At 37.1% G+C, this 22,287-nt stretch overlaps 1 protein-coding gene across 1 annotated transcript in view; it reads left to right on the top strand.

Annotated features, from left to right (window-relative positions):
- LOC149801863 (scavenger receptor cysteine-rich type 1 protein M130-like) overlaps nucleotides 1–22,287 on the top strand; it is a 54,979-nt gene that overhangs the window by 23,123 nt on the left and 9,569 nt on the right. The window lies entirely within an intron of this gene.

Below are 22,287 nucleotides of genomic sequence, written 5' to 3'. Positions count from 1 at the left end.
CTCACCTCATGTGGGTATGTGAGAAAACTTCTCGTGGGTCGGTGGTTCTTTCTGGGGTTTTCCCGGATTCTTCCTCAAACATTAATACTGGCCACCATGTATCGCCTATCGTGTGCTGAAAAATGGCGTTAAACCCCACAACAACAACAACAAAATCTTCATCTCTTCCTTCCAGCCTCCATATTACATTTACATTATTTTTATTTTAGAAGGGTAATTTAGTTATTCATAATACCATTCCAATTATATGACATTCTATTCGGCCTAAGTGGTTAGAGCTTCAGCACCGAATGCGGGAGGTCGCAGGTTCGAACCCCGACCGAGTCATCCCAAAGACTTAGAAAAATTGTACTAGCAGCTGCCTCGCTTGGCGCTTAGTATTAAGATGTTAGTGTATGGAATGGTCGACCTAGTGTCAGGTAATGTGTCTGGCTGGGATATGATGCAATATGTCTGTGACATGATGCCCCAGTCCCAGACATTACTATAAACTGCCACACTGTAGACATTCTAGCGATACGTTAAAAATCCAAACGCGCGCGCGCACACACAGACGCACACACACACAAACACACTGTTCGATTGTGTTTGTTTGTGGAATATGTACATTTTTTGGAGAAGCTCTTTGCGGATAGTTAATGAATGACTGTAACAAGCAAACAATAGGCAACCAGTCTACATTTATGGCACTGTTGTTTTCTTAGAACTGCTTATCATTTGTTTAGTGGTAAACAAATAAAGCAATATTTGCACTCAGAAACGGCCCTACGATGTGCGGGGCCCAAGACAGCAAGCGATGAGTGAGCCCCAAGCAAAACATTGGATTGCGGAGTTGATATCCGTCAACAGCGCAGAGCCCCTGAAACCGCGGGGCCCAATGCGGTTGCCTCGTTCGCCTTGTCCTAGGGCTGGGCCTGTTTGCACTTCGGGACCAAAATACGTTAGGCTGATCCTAACAGCAAGTTACAATACATACCAATAATTTTACCGTTGTGAAAATAATTGTTAGTTTTTGCGATATAACTCGGGAACATTTCACCTAGATTTCTTTTAGTCTTGAAAAATGCACAGACAAAAAGGGGTGGTAATAGTGAGTCTGTATAGTTTAAAGAGTGATAACTAGGGCACGTTGACTGGACTTTAACATTACTTTTATTGATGTTAGATGAATCTCGAAGAATATATATATATATATATATATATATATATATATATATATATATATATATATATATATATATATATATATATATATATATATATATATATATATATATATATATATATATATATATATATATATATATATATATATGTGTGTGTGTGTGTGTGTGTGTGTGTGTGTGTGTGATAATCCCTCAGTTTCGTACCACTGGCTTACCAACTCTGCACATGAACCAAATGCCCGAACCGGCGGTTCCTCTTGTATTGGGCAGGAGCAGCAGAGAGGGTGAACAGACCACTTAGGGGAATGGTCACCCTTGTGTTTTACCAAAAAAAATAGTGACCACTCATAGAGGTCAATTACCACGTCTACGATTATTGTTTGTCCCAAACAGAATTGTAGACTGCTGCTATCAATATTGGGAATCATCATCTGAATCATGGGAATCTTCATCTGTTTCATCTTTATTTGTTTCATCTTTATTTGTTCTATGTTTCAAGTAATATTCAAGTTCTGATGGTGGTTTTTCTATTTTTGGATTTATGTTCTTTCTGTGTTTATAATATATCATCAAACTTCTGTATCGATCTCCGCCGCAATTTTTACAAATCTGATATAATCCTCTAACGCCGTTGTTACATCCAACACATCTTCGTGGACCAGCATGAGGATTTTTCTTTATAAGATAATTATGTTTCTTGCAATATTCTCCACGGCATTTTTTATTACAATTGTTAGTGGTTCCTTGACGCAGCCACGCACAGTTGTTCATTATATTAATGATATCTATTTAATTAAATTTAATTTTATCATCACCCCTGTTACCCAAATATTTTATCAATACCCACACGATATCTTGTTCTTGGATCATGTAAATTTATTGTTATAAATCCATGTGGGGTAGCTTGCGCTCGTGAGAAGAAATTTTTGAATTTAATTATATCCATGTCACCACCACACCAGGTTTGATGAATATTTCGCAACGTGTGTGTGTCTACGCCATTAAACACAACTAAAATGTTGCAGTTGTCTCTGATCACCTTCGGAATTTGTGTATATCGTTGAGTAACATAGATCACGTCTGTATTTTTATGTCTCCCTCGGGAAAATATTCTGGCTGGATTTGATTGTTTATCTAGCATCACATCGTCGTATACAACTAAATTATTAATAAATCCGTCTATGGAATCTACGGATGGTGCTTCATCAATATCGGTTATAAACTCTATAACATCATTATCTTCATCCAGTAATCGCGCGTTTTCATTGAAATCTTTAAGTACATCATAACATCGTTGATCATCAATGGATGGTGCTACTAAATACAACCTATCCCATTTCAACCATCTCATTATCAGATTAAGTAATAATTGCGTCTTACCCGATCCAGATGGTCCTATGATAATCATTCTGATGGAGTTCGGTAGCGCAGGATGATGCTTAACTGGCTCTCGTTGCCGAGTTGCTGAGAAATCAATTATATCCATATATTATTATAACATGAATTTATATTGTTTACGCTGTAAAGTTAAAACTCCAACTATTGATTTATCTACAGTTACAACAAAAAATAAAAAAATAGCGTACGGTGGAAAATGTTCTGTATGCTGTAGAAAGAAATTTTCGTTTTTACCTAATAAGCGGGGTGGTGATATTGCTAATTTGATGTCAAAGTTTCCAGGTGCTCCATGGGCTAAATACAGCGGAGAAAAACATCTACCAGGATATAATTATTGCGGTCCTGGTACTCGACTTGATATCAGGCTTGATAATCAGGATCAACCAAAACCAGGCGAGGAACCAATAAATGCTATTGATCGAGCTTGTCATGCTCATGATGTAGCTTATAAAAGTCAAAATCTACAAGATAGGCATATTGCAGATGTAAAATTAATTCATTCATTAAATTCTATAAAAAATAAAAATATTAGAGAATCATTAGCTAATTGGTTAGTAAGATCCTCGATGAAAGGTAAATTAGCGATTGGGGCTGGTAATTAATAATGGAATCAATTTATTATTCACCGAGAGGATACTGGAGAGGCAAAGCAGCAATTGGTAAACTCGCTGATGCAGCATCGGTTAAACATTCTACTGCTAAAACGTGGTTATCTAAACAAGCAATATGGCAAATTTATCTACCACGTCCTAAACAGATTCAGTACTCGTATTTCGATGTCAGTGTTCCTAATGAAGTTCATCAAGCTGATATTCTGTTTTTACCGCATGATACTGTGCGTGGAAAAACGTACAAGTACGCGCTAACCGTAGTTGATGTTGCAAGTAGATATAAAGAGGCAGAGCCGCTATCGGCGAAAACATCATCTGAAGTAGCTGATGCGTTTGAACGAATTTATCAACGAGGACTCGGACCACAAGGTGGTCTGCGATGGCCACAGCTACTACAGGTTGATCCTGGTAAGGAATTTCTTGGTCCAGTATCATCGTTGATGAAACAACATAATACCAAAATACGACGAGGTCATACTGCAATTCACCGTGATCAGGCAATTGTTGAGCGATTTAATCGAACACTTGCTGAACGGTTATTTGGATATCAATACGCGAGGGAATTTATTCAGGATAAGAGATCTCGTGAATGGGTTGCAAGATTACCAATCGTGATAGCTGCATTAAATAATGAAATCACACGAACAACCAACATGAAACCCATTAGCGCGGTCACAAAAAAAAATATACCAACACAACGAAAAGATGCTGGAAAACAAAAAATTATAGGTGATGTCACAGTCAGATATTTATATGAGCCTGGTGAACTTGAAGGTGGTAGCGCGAGAGCAACTGATCCTATTTGGAGTGTTACCACACACAAAATATCTACCGTGACAAGATCCACTGGAAGAAATGTAGGCGTTTTCAGACCTGCAATCTACAAATTAGATTCTGCTGCTCCTCAACGTGGATTTACACGTGAACAACTACAAATAATTCCCGCGGATACACAACTACCGCCGCGATCACTTCGGTGATTTCGATCACTTAACTAGCACTAGCGCCTCTACGTCGATTACACTCAAGACAGGTTAACATGGTATTTTCTCGTGTATGACCGCGACTATTATCTTTTCTATCTACGGTGAATTGTCTTGAATCATTACTTGAATATCGCCATAACATTATACAATTACAACTGGTGCAATGATTGTTCTGCTGCTGTTTTAACTCAATAATAAATTCAACATCAAGATCAAAGTCACGTTTATTTTTTTTATCAGATTGTTTGTATCCGATTAATTTTTTTCTTATTATATCATTGTCGATAATGTTAAATTTATCAACGATTTCAGGAATTATAATTCTACGTAATTGAGATATATTTCTGACCCTCGATACCGCTAAATAAACTAAATTTGACCACTCGATGCGATCGTCCACAATCCAGACTCGTGTATCAGAAATAGTTAATCCCTGAGACGAGTGGATCGTCATAGCGTATGCCAACACCCATGGAGATTTGTCAGCGCGTAATGCATCTTCGACCACACTGATATCAACGGCGACAATATCATTTAATACGAGATTCTGTTTCCTTGACTCTGTCAAGGGTCCTGGAATATCAACATTAATATTCTGTTTTCGTGTATCTGATGGTCTATAACACAACGGTACGGGTAGTTCTGAATATTGTTCTTTATGTAGTTGAAATAACTGTTGTTGTAAAGCGTCTCTGATTATTTTTCTACTTGCTACGATCAAATCGTTGGGTCTCCATGAGTTCAGAAAATCACTCATTGATGTCTCTGAGATCACTCCACGTATTATTTCACACTGAATTTTGTTTGATTGTAATCTGATTAATTTTTTAAACTCCTTCAAATTTGCATCAAGAGCTCTATGATCATCATCTATTTCTTCATAATAATCGACGAAATTTTTTAACCAATCATGTGGAGATGGTCCAACAAAAGGCGGAGGTTGACCATGATCGCCACACATTATTATGGCGGTATTTTTCGTCAACAACCAATCAAGAAACATTTTTAATGTATCCAATGAGACCGTGCATATCTCGTCCCAAATAATTATTTTAGGTATATATTTTTCCCCCATCCGTTGAGGAGTCCATGTATCCCCGCGCCACCGAAAGAAACTATGATACGTACACGATTGTACTTGCCGCTGTTTCATCTCACGTGCGAGTCTATGTGTGGGTGTCAGCACGATTATATCTGAATTTCTAAAAACATTAATCGTTCGAGTTGTTTTGCCGCATCCACCAGGTCCATTGAGATATACTGTCTTATATCTGGTTATTGGATCACTCAACGATGGTGCCTTCGACATTTCTGATATTTTATTACCCTCACGATAAACATCTCTCATTGGAACATCTGCTGATTCTGTATAATTGTGTAATAGTTCCTTTTTTATTCTCCACGAACCCCATCGTTCATCATTACTTGTAAATTTCATAACAGGTTCTAAATATTTACTTGAAATATAAAACGAGTCCGTTGCGACTCTGACTGCGGTCTCAGGAAATCTATTAATCATCGATAATAAATTTATAGAAACATAAGCCAACATGGAAGATCTTAGATGAGTATATTGCGGGGATACGTCATTTATGTAACTAACGATCGTACCTAATTTTGTTCCGTCGGATAAATAAACACTCTCTCGATTTACAAATGTATTTTTCGCCGTTGTATCAGCGATTATAAAATCGTACTCGGCATCATCTAGAATTAATCGTGCGTGATGTCTTTTATAATCATATGCACCACCTTGAGTAAATTTACCTATAATTTTTCTACCGAGATCTTTTGCGGTTTTGAGTTTATTAGGAATATCATCCTTAAACTCGCTAATAACTTCAGAATCTGACATGGGCAACCAAACTTTGGTCTGTGCATGATATGATATAATTGCCTCACTGACCACCAACGATGTCAGTATCGCACAATCTAGCATATATCGCAACAAAACTATAGGTGCCCAACGTTTTTCACAAAAATGTCTGCCAAACCAAACATAACAAATCTTGTGAAGATTTTCGTTAAACTCGAACGACTCAATACAGGCGAATCCAGTCAGATCAAAATCAGGTAATGGTCCATTAATTGCCACTCGCGTCATCTCGTTTGTAGGGTGACCAAATCTTTCAAAGTACGTAGAACAATCTCCGTATCCCAGAAAACTTCCTGGATAACATGCAACCATATCAACCGAAATAACATCATTGTAATTGTATTTGGTATTCCATAATCCGCCATGTCCATATTCGACGCAACTTGCGCGTACGTCCTCGAGTAAATCAAATCGTGTTGGTTTCCATGAATTTCGTTCTCTGGCGAAATGAGCCGCAACAGATGGAACGGTAAAACAATTAGTTAGTAATTTGTCAGTATTTTCCACGTGCTTGCACTGTAAAAACGTCGCAAGATTTTTCATCTCGTCATGGAGGGATTCTGTGCGATATATTTCACCGTTCGGTTTGACAAACTGATCAAATTCACCCTCCTCATTACTTTTGAATAACCATACCGATACAGGATCGGTTTTACTTATTTCGTTAATAAAATCAAACATATCTGCCACAGATAATTCTGTGGGGTAAAATCTAACAGTTCGATCACGTGGAAATATTGTTACTGCGTTAGTCCATGCGTGCGCGTTATGATCGATAATATTTATTGAAGCTCCCTTTGATTTATATTTCGACTGGTACAGTACTTCTCCTGTTATTGTTGCTACGGTTATTGGAAATTTTAATATTTTTCCTAACTCAGCAACATCTTTTATTGTAGCACCGGTGTCCTTAACTGAATCAGCCCACGAGTTTATTTTTTCACGCCTTAAATCAGTTAATCCATTTCCACGCATCGCGTTTGTAAAGTGTTCTATTACTCGTTCAGCCACACAATTTAACCTTGACAAGGTCAAGGATGATAATTTCATCGGCGCTAGTTTATCAACGTTAGGTTTTTTATTTATCTCATAAATTCCATAAATAACTGCTGTTACAGGATATGCTCGTTCATAATACGGTTTATCAATACCAGTCAATAGACCCGGTCTGGAATTTTTACTTAATATGATAGTTTTATTATTGCCAAGGACAGGATCATATTTGTCACGGATAATCCAACTACCTGTTTCTGTTAATACAATAAATTTTACTCTGAAGAAATATTTTTGATTGCCCTCGTATTCAGCGATGTAGTTAATGATAGTTGCCGCTCGCTTGTCGTTCATTGTAGCGTCCTTGACGGAGTCAAGATGTATGATCTTGAACGTTGACCATGTATGAGATGCACCATCCGTGTAAAATTCTTTCTTAGCGTCATGAATTTTCGAGATCAAACTTTTATTTTTCGGATCAACCAGATCTCGCACTGGCAAGTCAGAAGATAATCTGTCAAGGTTGAATTTATACTTAACAGGCCTAGTTTGGGATAATCTCTCAAACTCGTTCATATAATTAAAACAAATATTTAAATAAAGAAAATTATTTATATATATATACAATGTCCCAATGTAGATGGTTGATGATCGGCTCAGTAAATCGATGCAACAAATCCTGTAGAAAGGAATTTTGTTGGATGCACTCACAAAACATACGACGAGGAAGTCTAGGACCAATACCATGTCTACGGTGTGGTATTGGAGTGCGAGGAAAGACAAAATTATGTGGGAAGTGCGGCGGGAAACGGTTCAGAGAGCTTAAAAGATATTATGACAAAAAAAATAATAGCGGTGAAAACGCTATAAAATCCGTGGAGGATTATATATCAAGATTTCAGACAAACAATGATTTAAACATATAATATTATTATAATGGAACAAAATATATTTGTCCCACATCCTGTCATAACAAACTATGAATCAAATATTAATGGTATCATCAGACACCGCAAGTTGAAGAAACAAGTTGGTTATATTACTAATGTTGGTTATCTAATGTTTACTGCTGGGAAGAGAAAACATTATCTATGTCATAGATTTACGTATGAATGTCATAATGGGATGATCAATGACGGTCTTGTTATTGATCATATTGATGGAAATCCTCAAAACAATAATTTATCCAATTTACAAGCTATCTCTCACAGCGAGAATAATACAGGCGGTAATACTGGAAGATGTAAGACAGTTTCCAGAAGGGCGGTAATTTCTACAAACATAGAAACCGGTGAAGAAATTATATTTCAGTCTATGAACGCGGCTGCTAAATATTTTGATATTGACTCGCGTTTGGTACAATTTATCGCAGAAAATATAATAAGATCTGCTTTCTCAAAGAAATATAAACAGAAAATCATCTTTCAGTATCAATAACTATCATCACCACATTATTAACTATCATCACCACATTATTAACTATCATCACCACATTGAATTAATTTTTTTAATTTATGTCACGTAGGTCCTCCATACACTAGTGAATTTTTGATTTAAGGGGGGATTACTTTGTAATATATAGTTTTCTTCGTAGATGGTTGTTTTTTTATGATCGTAATTAGTCAGTTAACTAATTACATCGTAACTAATTACTCGTAGAAGTATTATTTATGTTTTTTAAATATTTCCCCATCATACAACACATGATAATATTATTGATCCGTAGGAAGCTGTGTGTAAACAGAAACCGTTACTCATTGTAATCGACCTGCAGTTGTGTGTTCACTGAACTTACATTCTGGAAAGTTCTTTGACTGGTGCATTAATGCCACTGTTATTATTGATTTTCGGTCTGCTTAGGAAACCAGCTACAAATACAGAAACTATTATTCAGAAACTGTTATTATTCAGAAACTATTATTCAGAAACTGTTATAAATACAGAAACTGTTATTATTCAGAAACCGCTACAAATACAGAAACTGTTATTATTCAGAAACTGTTATTATTCAGAAACTGTTATTATTCAGAAACCGCTACAAATACAGAAACTGTTATTATTCAGAAACTGTTATTATTCAGAAACTGTTATAAATACAGAAACTGTTATAAATACAGAAACTGTTATTATTCAGAAACCGCTGTTTACTGTAAATATTGGTTCCTTAGCTATATAGCTAGCTATATATTAACTTCCGAAACATATGTTCGTAACAATGTTTGATAGCTCGATCAGTATGGTATTGGACTGTGGCGCTCGCGGTCCAGGATCGAATCCCCATGGCTGACAATTTGTCGGTGGTGCGCATAATTGCGATTTTTATAATAGTGGGGGGAACCGCAAGAACCCCTCCGCTCAGCAGAATTCACCCACAATATTGACTTGTGGTTGATACCTATTTTTCGTATCACCCACTGGATTAATTATTATGGGTGGGTTTTTGCTGAGCGTACCTTAATTAAGTTATATGTTTGTGCTGTCCCAGAAACATCCCGACGAACTCGAAGGGGTTCTGGGATATATTTTTTTTATTTTAAAGATTTATATATTATATAATGAACCATGAAAATATCAATGATGTAATTGTCGCTATTAAAAAATTAAAAAAAGATGGAATTAATATATCTGATGAACTTAATCCTGAAAAAATAGTTTCCGATTTTGAGATTTTACAAGAACGTAAAACCATGGGCACACACACACTATCATCTGAATACAGTCTCATGAAACGGATTCAGGCGGCAATGTTTCAGTCGCTAGCTACCGTAGAAGATGATCATGTGAAGGAGTTCGTTCCTCTTTCTACCGCCGTAGAAAGAATTAAGTCGTTATTATCCCACGAGTATGAGGCGAAGAAAACGATTAGTACTCGCATAAGACTATTAAGAAAAATAATGTCAGATCGTGAAACGATCCAGAGTAACTTCGTTACTGGTGAAACGATCTAAGGTAACTTCGTTACTGGTGAAACGATCCAAAGTAGTAATTTTGAAGATGACTGAGATCTTTGATCAGAAATAATATTTCTGAATTTGATGGGTTAGTAATTTATTTTTTTTTACTGAAATTTAACAAATTTGTACAAATTTCTTAATTTTGACTACCATTTACCCCATCAAAAACATAAAATTGTACAAATTTCTTAATTTTGACTACCATTTACCCCATCAAAAACATAAAATTGTACAAATTTCTTAATTTTGACTACCATTTACCCCATCAAAAACATAAAATTGTACAAATTTCTTAATTTTACAAATTATTTATTTCTGAATTAATTTATTTATTTACTGAATTAATTTATTTTTTTTTTACTAAAATCAAGAAAAATGCACAAATTACTTGATTCTGACGGGGTAGTTGGTAGTCAAAATCAAAGAAAAATGCACGAATTACTTGATTTCTGACGGGGTAGTTGGTAGTCAAAATCAGGAAAATTGAGCAATTTCGTTGTATTTTAGTAAAAAAAAAATAAAAATCTCAGTAAAAATAATATTATTAATAAATAAAATTAATTTATAATAAATAAAATTTATTAGGAACAATTTGACAAGGTTAGAACTTTCTTGATTTTGACGGGGTAGTTGGTAGTCAAAATCAAGTAGTTCGTGCATTTTTATGTTTCTGAGGGGGTAGTTGGTAGTCAAAATCAAGTAGTTCGTGCATTTTTATGTTTCTGACGGGGTAGTTGGTAGTCAAATCAAGTAATTTGTACAATTTCAGTACAAATCAGGAAAATTAATAAATATTATTTTTTTTGTGATAGAAATTTTAATTTTACTTTCATCGACTAGCTTTTTTAGTTGCCTAGGCCTTAGTTGCCTAGGCCGATTAATTTGTACCCAACACAAATTTGTGCTAGTAATAATAAAATATTTTTTTAAGTTGATCAAATTTGATTCTGATCTCTGTTACAAATGTTCTTCTAACTGTTAAGAAATCCTCGCGTGTAAAACCCTCCTTCACATGAAGATCTACGATAAAGTCTTTACGACAAAAGTCTTACGACTTTACATACAGATTTATTACAAGCTCTTCTTCACGTATGTCAATTAAGCGATTAAGGTGGTCTGTGAGTTTAAAATTGATTCGTGTTAACATATTATTGTGACACCGTAAATACACGGGATTAGTTGGTTCTTGCACGATTAAATTTCCAGGGGGAACTTGTGGTGTGAACGTGTATAGGATGTATCCTTGTTGAGCCTGATTTGATCTTCCGAGATCTATTTGATAGCTGCCATCGATTACGTCACAAACCAGATTGACCGCGACCGTCGGTGTTATATTAACGATCCGCGGGGATACGTGTCTTCCGCCGCCGTGTGGATCATTATCATATCTGAGAACAACTGCTAATGGTGCTAGTTTTTTCCACGCATCGAGTATTTTAGGAAAAAACTCATCAATGACATCACTGACAGATTTTCTTAATTTATCGGGATTATAATCAGGAAACTTAAACGTTACAATGTCAGCTTCGGGTATTCTGTACTTGGCTGCGAAGGATTTTTTATAATCGCTTGATGACTTAAGAACCATATCTCTAATTCTGTTATAGATAACTTCAGAAGAATTAACTATATAATTTAAAACTTCTATGTACCTAATAATATTATCGCGCGCAGATGTTGAATCAAATAAATACTCTTGAAAACTATCACGTAAATTATTTACCTGTATTTCATGGTCTAAGTTTATTGAAGCAAATATAGAATCAATATCAAAAGCAATAACACGTTCATTAAGATTATACAAAAGAGCTCTAGGATCATATACAGGTGTTCCCCCCCTCCATCCTGGTTTTACTTCTATGTAATCTAGCCATTCTGAATTCATTTTAATATCATGACGAAGACTGGTCTTTGACGTAAAATCATCCCGAGTTGGTTCTGGTGGTCCTTCATACGCCGGGGGAATTTCAGGCCAACCTAGTACGGATCTGATTGAAGATTTATAAATATCAACGGCATAATCAGGCGAGTTTATTTCAACCGTCGAGGACAACGTCGGCTCATGAACGTTTATTGATATTTTTGATTCCTTTCCTGTTATTGATTTTATTCTGCGCGCAAATTCCTCACCGATCTCTTCAATCTGGTAACTGCCAGTTGGTATTCCAACAACAACCCAGTCAGGTGTTCCATCGGGTTTGTTCTTGTTAGTAAATACAAGCGAATTATTTGCTGGTGTACAATTAAATGATTTTAATCTGATATTTGGCCAGCTGTAATATACTCGTAATTGTGCTAGTGCTATTTCTTTTACTGGAATTGCAGTAGGAAAATTAACACTAAATTCAGGATTAATTGAACTTACCGAGATCATTGTTATCTTTGGCGGAGTTGTGTTGGTCACGATCTGCTGGAGTAATTCTGTCATTATTGATATTTGTATCTTTAATACCTTCATCGTATATTTTGGTCATCATTGAAAATTCGAAATCAGATATAATTCCATCACTGAGACTCGCTGATAACAACGAGGATAATTTCGAGTATGCTACCGTCGCTGTATGTAATTTTATTTTGTAATCGGATAATTTTTCGTTCGTACAAGTACATATTTTTTTTGTGATGATATTAAGCACACCTGCAATCGTTGTTGCTGCTGAAATACAAACAGTTACAGCTACTGGTGCCATCGTTGTCAACGCTGATAATATTACACCGGTTCCAGCAACAACAGCGGATACTGAATAAACAATCACATCAACGATAACCAATCGTCGTCGATATTTTTTTACTTTTACTGTATATTGATCGACTTGATCTTTTAGCGCCGCCTGCCATTCACGCGCTTGATTGTATCTGTATTGTGCACCGTCCATATATATTTTTATACAGTAAACAATTGATGTGCTTCAGCTACAAATTCCAAACACCACCAGTAAGATGTTGTGGTTAATGTCTTATCATCTGCTTCCAGGATAAATATTTCCTCGGCTCCGATATTTAATATAACAGATACAACCCCGGAAAACCTGTCGGTGGAATGACGCCATGGAAACGTTGTAAATATTTCAAATTTTGCAGCACTAAACACAGATAGCCTGTACACACCAGTGCTTGTTGCGGTATATTTGATGGTATTATTTTGTTTTGACCATGTTGCAAATCCCGATGATACCGTGCATACGATGTTTGTGATATGCCCGGGAGTTATTTCAGCTGGAATTTTAATCAGATTGGTTTTATTGATAATCTCAGGAATTCCCGCTACGACGTCTAGTTGTGTTCGTTTGATCGTGTCTAGGTTACTTTTGATATCAACGAGTTTCATGTCAATGACGGGAGGAGTTCCAAAGAACTTATTTGTGGCATCATCGGTTTTCTGAAAATTTCTTCGAAGCCTTGTAAACGCCCTCGTGTGAACGTCATACTCGGCCCGTAGCGTGGATAGTTTTCCATCCACGTCGTCGACGTATAGTTTGTTTGCGACGTCGTTGTCAGATTTTGGAGCTGTTACAGCTACTATTTTGTTCCCGTTCATGTTAAGTTCACCTGTCATTGTGTCACCGGTGTTTCTCACGCGATTAGCAACACTTTTTGCAATTTCATCTCTGATGGTTTTAAGTGACATACTTGAATCTCTGATTTTGCCGCTATCAGTAAACACGGGAATATTATCCGTAACTGCACCAAGTACTCGCCGGACTATATCATTCCATTTGATATTGCTGGTTTTTAGTTTACCATATCGATCTTGAAAAATAACAACTTCATCTGGGTCAACTCCAGCAAGGTTCATAATATCAGCGAGGTCATCTTTAGTCGCATACTTTGACAGATCAACGTCGGATTTTATTTTCTTACCAGTAGAAGATCTTCCGTAAATATCAACCATTATAATAAGATCCGTTGTTTAAAATGCTTTACGCGCAACATATCGGTTGCTTGTATAATCGTGCACGACTTTATGTGGCGGCTTGGATGATTTTGATATAGCGTCGAGTACATTAATTACTTCACGGCCGCATATTGGCGGATCTGTCATTGTTTGTGTGGGTAGCGTTGAATACCAAACTTTATAACCGCTAGTTGTTGCGTGGAGTGGTGCGACATACTTGATAAATTCAACAGGTGGAGCTAACCCGTACGAATCAAAATAGACAATTCCACGCGGATCAATCGCGTATGATACCCAATGAGTACCAGGTCCGGAACGTTTGTCAAGATTAATAATACCTGTTTCTAGTTTGTTTGGTTGTTTCGGTAATTGATCTCGCATAAAAACACCTCTAAAGGCGGATATTTTTAATTTTTTTAGCAGCATCAAGTAAATCAAAATTTGATGATGGAACGTTTAACGAAATGATCCTGGAAGCCTTAGGCCTCTCCCCCAACGAGATCCCGGTAATCTTAGACCGCGTCCCTTTTTTTTGTACCCCTTTCCTACTGCTTTCTTTACAGCCATTCCAGCAGCTGTTCCATCAGCACCTATCGCGGCCGCTTTTGCTAAGGCTGGAGCAGCCGCAGCTAGTAATGCCGGAATGGCCGCAAATAGTGGGAATATACCACCCGTTTTAACCATGTCTTTGATGGCGCTCGGGGAGAGATGGAATTGAACTCCAGTTTTTGATTCTAGGGCTTTATTGAAATGTTTAATCTGATTATTTGTCAGCGATAATTTGTTTGGACCACCACTAATATGATCTCGTTTTAGTGATATTTTAGTTCCGCATTTGTTGGCGGTTTTTGATTGAAGCTTTTTTACCTGACCCGGGGTCAGAGTAACATTAACATGACTATACGACATTTTTATATAAAATATATTTTTCTAAATAACACGATTAAAGATTTTCCACCGGTGCATCAACGACCCTCATTCGACCACTGCCACCTTCAAGTAACATGGCCTTGTCGCTAAGTATGACCGCGATTGCTCTGTAATCAACACCACCACCGGTATTTAATGTTGCTTTGAGATGTATATCAACGACAGATTGTTTTGATAGATCAAGATGTTCTAATGAAAAAAAATAAATCGGGTACAAGTTTTTAAAATCTAGTTGTGATATTTGCAACCCGGTATCAACATTTTGATCACGTCCCATAAATGACATCAAACGATGATATGCACGTCCTATGTGATTTAATGCATAATTTAGTTGTACATTTTCTGTTGGTTCCTGTTGTCCGTTTATCCGTAAAGAAATATCTGTGAGACCTAGTTGGTCAAATATCATATGAGAGTGAACTTGTGAGTTTAAACGATCAGTTCTCTGAAAAGCAATAAAAATATGTCGTGGTGCAGAAACACCCTGTTGTGATGCTATATGCCATGTAAACTGACCGTTAACGTTAGTTTGCATACTGTCTGTGCTTGTTGTTAACCATGACAACAAGGATTTACCACCTGCATCCATGAAAGAAATTAATCGCTGTTCTTCTGCGATCGTTGGAGTCATTACCGGCATCCACAATGAAAGTTTTGATAATACTACTTTACCAGGATCACCAACGGGTCTCCACAGAGCATCATTATCATCGTTCTTTCTTACAAGAACAACCGTGTGTCTAGCTCCAAAAATAACCTTTTTAACATTCCTGCAAAATCCAAAAATATGCGATAGTGGAATTGTACATGAAAAACCTCTATTGCCTCCTAGCAACATATTTCTACGTGCTGCAAATCCCAAGTTGAAATTGTCATTAGAACCACGAACTACTGGCCACACATCAGCATCACCCGTTTCGGCAAAATTTCTTGGTCGTCTTATATTATACGGATCACTTTCAGGGTTATCGGAGTTATCTTTCACAAACATCATTGTGGGACCTGCTGATCTTGTATAATCATCAGAATATCTCGCCAGACCAATTATTGTTGTAGCAACGTCGACATCATTCTGAATTGATTCAATATTTTTTCCATCAATCATGTATGTGGCGCCACTAAATAATGCTATGATCCCGTTGTTGACAAACCCAATTTTTACTGGATCTAAGTAATTAGTATCATCCGTTTTTATAATTGTACCTTCTACCTCAAGAAAGGCATCAGCGGGTAAAAAGTATCTACTTGTATCATGAACCTGTAATTCGATTCTCCCGGGCTGATTTGGTTGTTTTGCGTCATAGGAATAAAATTGATAATCACGTACAGATTCATCCTTAAGGACGGGTGCTTCCATGTCAAATGCTGTGTCGGATACGCGCTTGAACATTTTATTATAATTATTTTTCGTCTAACACGTTGATCACCGCCTTCGGGAAATTCCACCTCGGGAAGTTCCACTTCCTGATATCAAACTTGAGATATTATTTCCAGATTCACCGAGTCCTTGATCTGCTAACGCCGCTAGTTTTTGATTTGCAGCCTGATTTATTATTTTACTAACATCTGCAGGCATCACCTCAGTACTTGCCAGTTTCACCGGTGGTTGTTGTTTTCGTCGCAATAATCGTGATAATCTTTCTTTAATCGCCGAGAACGCCTTACCAGCAACATTGACAATTGCACCAGGAGCTTTATCACGAACAATATCAATAGCCTTCATCGATAATTGTTTTGCTACAGGTGCTACTTTGGGAGCTATCCTCGTGAATAATCCCCGCACAACATCACCAAGTCCATTTCCGTAAATTGCTTCATAGATTGGTAATCGTGAGTTTACCGCTCTAACCTGTGTGGGTTTACGATGATTATCATGCACAATCATCTTATTTTATTTACCATTTATCTAACAACTAGTCATCAACGAGCTCATCAATAAGTTCTCGGTAAACGCCAATATCCATGATACCACCTTGAAATAGTCGCCGACAAATATCAGCTGCTTCATTGGTTATTTCTGGTGAATTATTTCCGGCACGTTTTCCTCCTATGAGAACTTCTAACCGTGACACGTCATTGATGATATTATCAGGACATAAACCAGATCCTGTTTTAGGTTCATCTTGGGGTGTTTTAAATACTGGTGGTTGCATTACCGAAGTAAGTACTTCAGTGGTGGCCGGGGGTGAGTCACCTTCTCGAAATCCATGTGGTGAACCTGTCGGTGTAAATGTCATTTTCGGTGCAGAAATTGTACGTAAATGTGAAGGAATTTTATGTAAAGGTGCAGAAATTTTCTTCGAGGAGGATGATTTAAGTGACTCTTTAGCCTTTTTAATTTCCGACATCAACCTTTGTTGTGGCGAAGAAGATTGTTGTTGTTCTATTTGTTGCAGAGGTGGAGGAAGCTGATACTGGGAGGACTCTCCTTGTTCTAGTTGTTCCCGTCTCTCTCTATAAAGTCTTTTTACTTCTTCTTTAAGTCTTTCAAATTCTGAACCTCTAGCTTGTTTTTTGTTGTAATATACGCGATATATCCATTTAATGAAATTATCATCATTTGTTTTTTCATAACGGGGTTTTAAAATACTAGATTTATTAGATATACTATTTAATATTGCTTCAGGTAATCTCTCTCTTTCAGTTTTTCTAATTTCCTCAACAACTCCTTCGTTAAATTTTGCAATTAATTCTACGTTTTCTCCTGCTGGTTTGGATTTAGATGCAAGTTTTTTTCTCACATCGGCGACTTCAGTACGAAGTTCTTCAATACCTTCAAGTATTTCCTCATCAACAGGTGGAGGTTGAGCTGCGGCTATGTCAGTTGGAAGGTCTCGTAAAATCTTCTTTGTTTTTTTAGTTCTCGCTGCTATTTTTTCAGCCTGCGCTGCAGTTTGTTCTAATACCGGAAAAATACCCTTTTTCCTCTTCTCATCTTCCTCCGCAATATCTCCCCATATAGTTTTTTCAACAGCCGATGCAGCTTTCTTAGTAGCTGCAGTGACGGGTTTAAATAGTTTTTTAGTGTCTTCTTCGTACTCAACTTTTGATTCTTGCTGCGCTTGCAGATTTTTTCTAAATGAGTCTCTGACAGGAAGAAATTTTTTAATTGTTTCTAATCGTTCTCGTGCTGTTCTTGCAGTATGAGATTCTGGATGTATCATTTTATTATAACATAATAATTTAATTAATATCAGCAGAAGAGGAGCAGCAGAGAGGGGTGATGATAAAATTAAATTTAATTAAATAGATATCATTAATATAATGAACAACTGTGCGTGGCTGCGTCAAGGAACCACTAACAATTGTAATAAAAAATGCCGTGGAGAATATTGCAAGAAACATAATTATCTTATAAAGAAAAATCCTCATGCTGGTCCACGAAGATGTGTTGGATGTAACAACGGCGTTAGAGGATTATATCAGATTTGTAAAAATTGCGGCGGAGATCGATACAGAAGTTTGATGATATATTATAAACACAGAAAGAACATAAATCCAAAAATAGAAAAACCACCATCAGAACTTGAATATTACTTGAAACATAGAACAAATAAAGATGAAACAAATAAAGATGAAACAGATGAAGATTCCCATGATTCAGATGATGATTCCCAATATTGATAGCAGCAGAGAGGGGCGTCTACAATTCTGTTTGGGACAAACAATAATCGTAGACGTGGTAATTGACCTCTATGAGTGGTCACTATTTTTTTTGGTAAAACACAAGGGTGACCATTCCCCTAAGTGGTCTGTTCACCCTCTCTGCTGCTGCAGGTTTACCGGTGCAGCGAGGTTGGTCAACAGTAGATTGACATTGTATTATTTGTGTTGTTTCTTTGTTTTCTTTCATTGCTTTGTCTGTCACTGTAACGACCACTATTATCTTGTGTTTCTTATTATTTTATGTGGTACTTTTTGTGTGAGTATACGAGATTACCATATGACGTAATATCGGTATTCTTGCTATTGGACAGTACACACCATCACTGTTGATGTTCTCATCTTAGTGTTCTCAGATGAATGTTTTATCGGTATACCAGATTACCATATGACGTAATATCGGTATTCTTGCTGTTGGACAGTACACACCATCATTGTTGATGTTCTCATGTTAATATTCTCAGATGAATGATTTATTTACGAAATTTGTTATGTACAATTGTATTATGGTTTCTGCACACACGAAATAAAAGAAAAGTATATAATTTCGTTAAAAAGCATGCCTGAGTCAACAAATGTCGCAGCATTGAATTGTTAGGGGTTGGGGATTTAACGAAAAAAGAGACGTATTTAATTTTGGAAGAAGAAATATATTCACTATAAAGTCTGCAAGATAAACACTTCATTGAAATGTGGGACAGTTTCATGCGGACTACCTGGGGATATGAATGTTTTTGTTCTATTAATTCAAGAGGTGTTGCCGTATTATTGAACAATAATTTACAGTTGCCTTGCATGGAATAACAAAAAGAAATTATACAGTTAATAACCTTAGCATAGACAAAACCATCGGAAACCATATATACAACACATCTCTTGTCTATATTCCTTGTAAAATGTTATAAATACTTAAGACTTTAGAAAACATTTTAACATAGTTGTGGACAATGTTTGAAAATAAATCGTTATATCAATATAACTGAGATCTTTAGTAACACCATAATTTGATCATATATTTTAATTGTGAGCATCTATTATTTTTTGGATAAGATTGGCTTACCTCTCTGTAAAAATAACTGAATACTTCTGTGATGGAATTTTATTGTATCTGTCCAGCATGTTCATAACGTGTCTTTAGTAACAACGAATAGAGGTGTGTTTTGTTTTCCAATACCTGATCCTCACAATCTATTTTTCCTTCATATACGTACCAGACTCACGCCTTAATGCCGCCTTGTTTTATTGTGTATACTTTTCCGGATGTCTTTGCTAGACATAGCAATGACGCTTTAGTCACCGGCATTTGTTATCGGCACCTACACAATGTTTCTTCTTCAAATACGTTCCCCAATCACATTTACACTAGGAATATTAGCATAATACCTCGCGAATCCAGCCCTACTAAAAGATGAAAATCGTCTTTTCTATCTTAGATGGACAAAAGGCAACAACTCTTGCCCACTATCTCCCTTGCCACCGCCAAGTGTTGCTAGTTTTTAGCTTAGAGAGATCCTAACGAGGATGCTCGCATGGCGGAGTCGTTGGGAGGGTTTGTAAGTACAATGCAACCCCGCTATATAGCGCCCCGCGATGACGCGAATTCGGATATAACGCGGTCGTGGGTCCCGAAATTTCATATATTCATAAGAACATGAAAACGTATTTTTTTTCTTCAAAGTACGTGAAACAGTGCATAAAAAATGTATTATCATTCTGGGGAAGAGATTGCGTATGAAGTCGAATACAATACGATCCTGAAATTCTAAATACATGTACGTGTGTTTTTGTCGTACCTGGAAAATTTTCTTTTTTGAAAGTACGAGAAATAGTGTGTAAATAGTGTATTATCATTTTGGGGAGGACTTCGCGTACGAATTCGAATATAATACGATCGTGGCGTGGCTTCTGAAATTTATCAATTTAAGCAGGTTTTTGAAGCGTTACGCCAAAATAAACATTACCGGAAATGTTACTTATTACTGATCCATGAGTAAAACCAGTAAGTCGTCTTTGTGATTGTCTTCAATTATTTCAGTATACAATAGTTGCAATGCAATTGGGTTAGTATTCTGAAAGAAACATTATTTACTTAAAATTTGCTTTCTATTTCAAATAGTTTCCCCAAATCACATTACATTAGGCGAGTAGGTAATTTGAGGAGGGGTTGCTGAGCATTCGACCTCTACCTCCAGCATCTTACTAGGGAATGATGACTGGATTCCCCATGCAAACGATAACCCGTTCTCCTAATTACATAAGCAATACAGGCTAGGGTCACTTGATTCGTGAGCCCAAAAAATGGTTATGAAGATAATTATTGAAATATTCTTACCTACAAAATTTCATTGGCAAATCCAGCGTAGCTAATATATTGTATTGTTGGTTTTGACTGGGTCTAGGTGCCATCTACGCTGCCTCCACCGGACCTAACATATTCAATGTGTACCTCTCCGAAGCGAAATTTGTGAGATAATAACTGAAAAAGATTGACCGTGGATGCCATCCAACGGCTTTTATTATATCACGGATGGAAACGTTACATTCGAACACGAAGGTCGCAGAGATTTCTCTAAACTCATGAGCACTAATTTTCATGAGGCGACTCTGATCTTGTGAGACCTCAGAATATGCCCAGTGTATAACCCATTTTAGCCACAAAACAAGGGCTTGAAGGGTAACCCGTATCACGGCTTTCACCGGTGAAAAGAGGCATTTGCGCGTGCCACGATTTGTTTCTGTGCGTTACAAGTGGTGCTGGGTACAAGAACATGATCATGCAAGGCTGCTAATCTCGATCTGTTCTATAGAAAAAAGCGAGCACATGACGAATCTTTGATGGTCTGGTAACCTATTTTTTGCTACAAAGCTTGGTTGTGCCAAGAGGATCACTGAACCATCATATCTGAACTGAAGACGATTCGGATCTACGTAAAAGGCATGTAACTCACCTACCCTGAATGCTGAAACTAAAGCTATCAGGAAACATTGTATGTTAACGAAGCGAGGGATAAAGACCCAAGTTTATTCGAATTGAGCCATGCTAAAATTCAGTACAGATGCCATTCGGAAACAGGGTGTGGGAGTTAGGTCGAATGAGATCCAAATTGACTAAAAGATCTGAAAGATCTCTATCATTTCAAATATCACATCAACATGATGCCGGAATGTGCCCTAGACCATGGAATAGTGGCATGGGATACTACTTGGGGCGGCCAACTATTTCTCCTTGAAGAGCCAGAGAAAAGTCGGCCAGTTGAGTGACTGAGAAAATCAGAGGAACTATGTTATTGATATAGCACGACACCATTCCCTGAAAATACGCCACTTTCCCTCATAGCCTTCAGAGTGGAGGACATTCGTGCTCACGAGATTTTCTCCACAGTCGAAGGTTTAAACTGTTTCGCAAGATTGTCCTGATAAGAGCCAAGCATGCAGAAGAAGACTCGCAATGATGGAACACACGTGACCGTGGGTGTTTGAGGAGAATCGGGGTGGCCGGAATCTCTCTTGGCCGATCTATCACTAGATCGAGTAGATTGTTGACCCAGCACTTATCCCATCTGAGAGGGACAATCAGAATTATTTTATATTTTTGATCCCGTATTTTCTGGATTATTTACGGTATCAGGACCGTGAGAGGGTAGGAAAATGCCCACAGACCCTCCCAACTAATTCACAGAATATCCACAGCCCAATCTTCTGGGTCTGGGACTGGAGAGACGAATATGTGTAAATTGGACTCCACTTTGTCGCAAAAGTTCGATCAGCGGACGCACCTAAATTGCACAGGTCCGAGTAAATACCGATAGATGGAG

This window comes from Sinohyriopsis cumingii, chromosome 4 (assembly GCF_028554795.1).
Source record: "Sinohyriopsis cumingii isolate HCF-2022 chromosome 4, ASM2855479v2, whole genome shotgun sequence".
Classification (NCBI taxonomy): domain Eukaryota; kingdom Metazoa; phylum Mollusca; class Bivalvia; order Unionida; family Unionidae; genus Sinohyriopsis; species Sinohyriopsis cumingii.
Note: the sequence above shows the minus strand (reverse complement) of the source record. Positions and strands in the feature narration are given on the sequence as shown.